Consider the following 6,355-nt stretch of genomic DNA (forward strand, 5'->3'; position numbering starts at 1 on the left):
CAGCTAAGGTCAGAGGTCAGCCCGTTTGTCAATGCACACAAATGCATTGATGTAAGTAATGGATGAACACAAATACGAGGTGAATCTGTCTGGTGTTGACATTTTTATTGCAGGCTAACAGCCTTTCAGTGCCTCCTCCCTAATGCCAAAATATAAAATTGGGTCACTTAAAGTTGTCTCTTCCTGTAGTGCCGGCTGTGATTCAGCCGATTCTTTGCACTGTCTTCATGTTTGTGAGAACGGAAAATCCAACCTCGTGCAATACGAACAAAATGTTTATTTTACTCAGTACTCAATATTCTTTGGAGACGCTGCTCTAGAATACAGACAACCTCATGGACTTTTGGTGTGTTTTTAATGTGTTGTCACAGGTCAGATGTAGCATCCCCTCATTTGGAGTCAGCGGTAAATTAATAACTGACCCTAGTGACTCATATGCAAATGGATTTTCACCCACCTTTTCTCTTTCAACAGCCGAAACGTTTCCTCTGAAAAGAAGTGACAAACACTTGGTCAGCAAAGCCAGATATGACTGAATAAGGCTCGTCAGTCTTTGCCAGTTCCCTCACTAACACTTTTCTTTGATGGGCCCTAGCAGTGTGGGGAACATGTAATAGTTTTGGTTTGGTAATTTTGAAAAACATCTATTTCTTCAAAGTGCTGAAAGCAAATATTCGTTCCTTGAAACGTGAGGATCAGTTAATTTAGAACATAGAACAGTACAGCACAGAACAGGCCCTTCAGCCCTCGATGTTGTGCCTACTCGATGATCACCCTACTCAAACCCACGTGTCCACCCTGTACCTGTAACCCAAACACCCCCCACCCCTTAACCTTACTTTTTAGGACACTACGGGCAATTTAGCATGGCCAATCCACCTAACCCGCACATCTTTGGACTGTGGGATGGAGGAAACCCACGCACACACGGGGAGGATGTGCAGACTCCGCACAGACAGTGACCCAGCCGGGAATCGAACCTGGGACCCTGGAGCTGTGAAGCATTTATGCTAACCACCATGCTACCGTGCTGCCCTCAGTGAATTGAAAAGGTGTCTGCAAGGTAAGAGCTAGTTAGCAACCAGGAATGTGTAGATTTCATACTTCAGTTCTTAAACTCTGCTAAGCATCCGATCCCTTGATAGCCAACATATCTCAGTTGGAACAATAAACACGTGCACGCTCGGTCCCATTTCAGAACAGAGGTTCAAAATGCCTGGTATCAAGTGCACTCACAATTCTTTTCAACACCTCTTCAAGATTGGACGGAATTATTTTTTTTCGATGCCAATACCTCAGTGAATAAAACAATGATTCCAAATAATGCCCTGACCAGCTGCCTCATTATAACTCCTCTTTTCCCCCCATCATGTTGGCTGCTCCATCGCTTGTGATTGCGATGAACGCAATGGAGCCCGCACTTTCCAACTACATTAACAATTCGACGTTTCAAAGATCTCTGCGCCAGTCATGGGGGTGGTAATGTCAAGCAGCACAACAAATTGTGCCAAACATTGACTAGTAGGGTTGCACAGTCTGCAACATCTGTAATTCCATCCAGTTGTATTGAGAAATCCTATGCTGACTTTAAATGCAAAATAATCTGTACTTCTAAATTCAAAGCAATATCTCAAATTTGGTGAGATGCTGTGTTATCACTTAAGTGGGATGCATTTCAGTTTTTGAACTGACTTCTCATCTAGGACCGTGCGAGCCAGGAAGTCCAGAAAAGGCTGCCATCGTTTATAGAACCCTTGTATTGATCCTCTCAGGGCAAATTTGACCTTTTCCAATTTTATAAATCCCGCCATGTCACTGATCCAGGTTTCCACACTTGGGGGCCTTGCATCCTTCCATTGTAACAGAATCCTTCGACGGGCTACTAGGGACGCAAAGGCCAGGACACCGGCCTCTTTCGGCTCCTGCACTCCCGGCTCTACCGCAACTCCAAAAATCGCGAGTCCCCACCCTGGTTTGACCCTGGATCCAACCACCCTCGACACCGTCCCCGCCACCCCCTTCCAGAATTCTTCCAGTGCTGGGCATGCCCAGAACATATGGGCGTGGTTCGCAGGACTCCCCGAACATCTGGTGCACCTGTCCGCACCCCCGAAGAACCTACTCATCCTAGTCCCGGACATGTGGGCCCGGTGCAGCACCTTAAATTGGATGAGACTAAGCCTCGCACATGAGGAGGAAGAGTTGACTCTCTCCAAGGCATCCGCCCAAGTCCCGTCCTCTATCTGCTCCCCGAGTTCCTCCTCCCATTTAGCCTTCAGCTCCTCCACTGATGACTCCTCCACCTCCTGCATTACCTTATAGATGTCAGACACCTTCCCCTCTCCTACCCACACCCCCGAAAGCACTCTGTCCATCGTCCCCTGCGAGGGCAGCAAAGGGAATCCCTCTACCTGTCGCCTAGTAAACGCCTTTACCTGCAGGTATCTGAACATGTTCCCCTGGGGAAGGCCAAATTTATCTTCCAGTTCCCCCAGGCCCGCAAACCTCCCGCCAATAAACAGGTCCCTCAATTTGCTGATGCCCGCCCTTTGCCACCCCCTGAATCCCCCATCCGTGTTCCCCGGGATGAACCGATGGTTGCCACCCAGTGGAGCCTCCATCGAGCCCCCTGTTTCCCCCCGATGCCGTCTCCATTGTTCCCAGATTCTTAGGGTCGCTGCCACCACCGGGCTCGTGGTAAACCTCTTGGGGGAGAGCGGCAACGGTGCCGTTACCATGGTACCCAGGCTCGTACCTCTACATGACGCCATCTCCATTCTTTTCCACGCCGCCCCTCCCCCCTCCATCACCCATTTACGCACCATTGACACATTGGCTGCCCAAGAGTACCCCAGAAGGTTGGGCAGTGCCAGCCCACCTTCATCCCTTCCTCGCTCCAGGAACACCCTCCTCACTCTCGGAGTCCCATGTGCCCACACAAAACTCAGAATACTGCTAGTCACTCTCCTAAAGAAGGCCCTGGGGATAAATATGGGCAGGCACTGAAAAAGGAACAAGAACCTCGGAAGCACTGTCATTTTGACGGACTGCACCCTCCCCGCCAACGACAATGGCAGCATGTCCCACCTCCTGAACTCCTCCTCCATCTGATCTACCAGCCTGGTAAAGTTATGCTTGTGGAGAGTCCCCCAGTCCCTGGCCACTTGCACCCCCAGGTACCTAAAGCTTGTTGCACGTTTTGGTATGAGGGCAAAACGCGTTTATTGGGGTGTATTAACTTCCAAGTGCTTAACACCACTAGGCTCTGTTCTATGTATTTATTCAGCTTAGGAGTCGCCAGGTGCCGTATAGACACCGTCACGAGTATTCCAAGGTCAAGTTCAAAGTAATAAAGACGATACACCGATTAGTAAGGTCCAAACGATAATATTTATTATACAGTTATAATAAATACTCATGCACACACTAAGAGACTAAGCTATGACTAAACTAAAGTAATCAGAATACTTATCTAACAGGAACAGGCAAGGTCAGGGAGCGAGGCCTTCGTCCTGGTCTTGGGCTGCAACCTTCAGCAAGCGTTCTGGTCACTGGGGGTTCTAGCGGGCTTAGTTCGCGTAGCGAGCGTCGTACTGGCACTTACGGTTCGGCGGCTGGTGCTCGACGGCTGGAGTCAGAGTGGATCTTCAAGTTCTTGGTCAGGGCCGGAGCACGGAATAAAACAGACCGGACAACACGAGGTCCCTGTCTTTTATAGGGATCCCATTGTCCTTCCCTCTTCTTGGGCGGGCTTTAACCTTTGGATATCTATTGGGTCAATTCCTCATCGATACTGTTTTAATTCCCCAATGCGAGGGGGTCTCCGTGATGGGGGGGGTGTTTCTTATGCCCTTTTGTTTGGAGGTTTCTGGTGCCTCGATGTCTGGGCCTTGATTCAAATGTGTCCATTCAGAATCAAATGTTTCTATTGTGTGGGTGTTCAGGTCTGATTGCCTCATTAGCATGCAAAGCGTTTTGCCATTTGCAGCTAGCTAAGGTCTTCTCACCTGAGCCCAAACTGGTTTCTGCTACTTGCAGAATGCAAAACTCTCTTTGCAGACTGCTGTTCTGGCTAAACTGCCTGTTTCCCTGCAGTCTTAGCGCTTGGCTTATTTTGTAGCTCAGCGTCCATTTTAGGTGGCTACATTCCCTCCTTGTGATCCTCACAATCAAAATATTGTGAAGGATCACCTATGTACGTTGCCTTGAGTGCATCTGGGTTGCCTTCTTTGTGTCCCCTGACCTCTTGCCAGTTCCTGGGCTACTCTATCTTAAACTATGGGAAGAAAATTTTTACCTTACATTTCTACTTGGCGCTATGTCAAAGGGGACATGCATTACCATAAACTGGGAACCTCTACCTATCACAATTATCCTTAACTTAACTTAAACATTTCCTCACACTCTAAAACCTTAACCATTCACACCACAACATCACATTTCCTAACTCGGCAGTCGAGTATAGGACAATACAATACAGGGTCGAATTTTTATTCATTACACAGTTCTTTATTCATCATGGGGCAAAGGGGATTGATGAAATCGGAAAATAGGAGATCGAACTCCATAGACGGAAGGGCAAGAACGGGAGGCTCTCCTCTTCCACTTCCTCAACCTGAGGGTCTGTACAAGGATAACGAGGATCGCAATCACCAGTAGTGATTCGATTACGTATGACATGGAGTACCATGTCATAAATTTGGTGCACCAGGTCTGAACCTCACTGATCAGAGCTGAGCACTGGGGAGTGGTTGTAAGGGAAACATTTACTGTGGGGGTTGTGGGGGAAACGTGTCTTGCTTCCACACAAACAGATATAACAGTTAACAACAATAGGTGAGCTTCCATCATCTTCAACTTGGTTTTCCTTCTTTCTTCCTCCTGTATGGACAATCCTTGCTTCGATCCCTGTCTCGTCCTTCGAAAGCTATGGGATTAAGCACAGTATCTGTCAATACACAGTTTAAGATCTTTACCTGTTAGTGCATCTGTCTTTTAAATTCCGATTGACCCTTTAAAAATGACTGGCCAAGTCACACCCTGTGACTCCCCTCATTTTTTTTGTTTCAAAAGCGAATTTGAAGACCAGAATGCACCTAACAATCCTTCTCCTGCGAGCCGTCTCGCAGGCTTTGCTAGTTTACCATCCGAATGTTCCTGGATGTAAATAGCATGTGGGATGGCGGCCTAAGGGCTGCCTAACGAAAAATGAAAACAAAATTTTGAAAGAAACGTCCGAATGAGTTGCGTATGGGCCGCTACGGGTACGAGTTGGATGGGATCCCCGGGTAGGGCGTGCTGTGCCATACCTGAGCTTGGCTGACCAAAGTCGGTTCTCAGACAGGGCGGGTCCTCAGTGCCGTTTGTCCACTGCCTGAGTAACCTGGATTAAAACGGGTACGAATGTGTTAACCGTGACTTGCAGCCTCTATTCACCGAATAGAGGGGCACCTAAAAACAATGGAGGAGCCAAGATGCTCCTTCATCTGAAAGCATGAGCTGGGCTTCAGACAATTTAGCTGATAAGGTGAGCTGCTCACCATAGAAGTTCTCAGAGGTTTCGGCAGAGAAACTAGTGTGCGTGTAAGGTGGTCACAAGCCTTACAACTTTGAAAAGATCTCCAATCAAACTGGTGTTTTGGAACCGAAGTTCTCAAAGGTATCGGCGGACAAGCTAACGTGTATGTGAGGTGGTCACAATCTTTTCAGCTGAAAAGAAGATGTCCATCCTCCAACTGAACCATTTACATTCCTGAAACAAAACAAACATAAAACGAAGACAAACATACGTGCAGGTTCCATCAGAAAGGACATCGCTTCCCTCAAACGATTCCTATTTTACATCATCTGGACACCTCACTTTTCCTCTGTCTCTGTGAACAGGGTCACAAAGGGGTTGCCGTATCGGGATTCAGACACCGTGTCGTCCTGCTCTCCCGGATCCCACACCCTTGTGTGGATCAGGCATGATATTTTCGAATTGTGTGACCGGGGGTCACTTTCATCATTGCGGACAAGTCTGTATGAATTGTCCCTGTGCCATAGTGTTGTGTCAAGTGTGTTGTCGGGGTAGTCGGGGTCGGGTGGTGGGTCTGGGTTTTTAAGGTAAGTGACTTCCATGGGGTCACTGGAGTCGGGGTCGTAGTTGGTGCAGTGTGGGCTGTATGGCTGTGTGCTGTCGCTGTCTTCAGAGTCAGTGTCTGTCCTGCTGTCTCTGCTGTGGCAGCTTGTGGGCGTTTCGGGGCGTGGTCTGTTGTGGTCGGTGGGCGGAGTCGTGGGCGAGTCCGTTGATGAACTGGTCTGTGAGGGGGATGGTGGAAAAGTGTCTCTAGTGGGCGGGGTGAAGTGTTCTTCA

The sequence above is a fragment of the Scyliorhinus canicula genome, chromosome 4 (assembly GCF_902713615.1).
Source record: "Scyliorhinus canicula chromosome 4, sScyCan1.1, whole genome shotgun sequence".
NCBI classification, from domain to species: domain Eukaryota; kingdom Metazoa; phylum Chordata; class Chondrichthyes; order Carcharhiniformes; family Scyliorhinidae; genus Scyliorhinus; species Scyliorhinus canicula.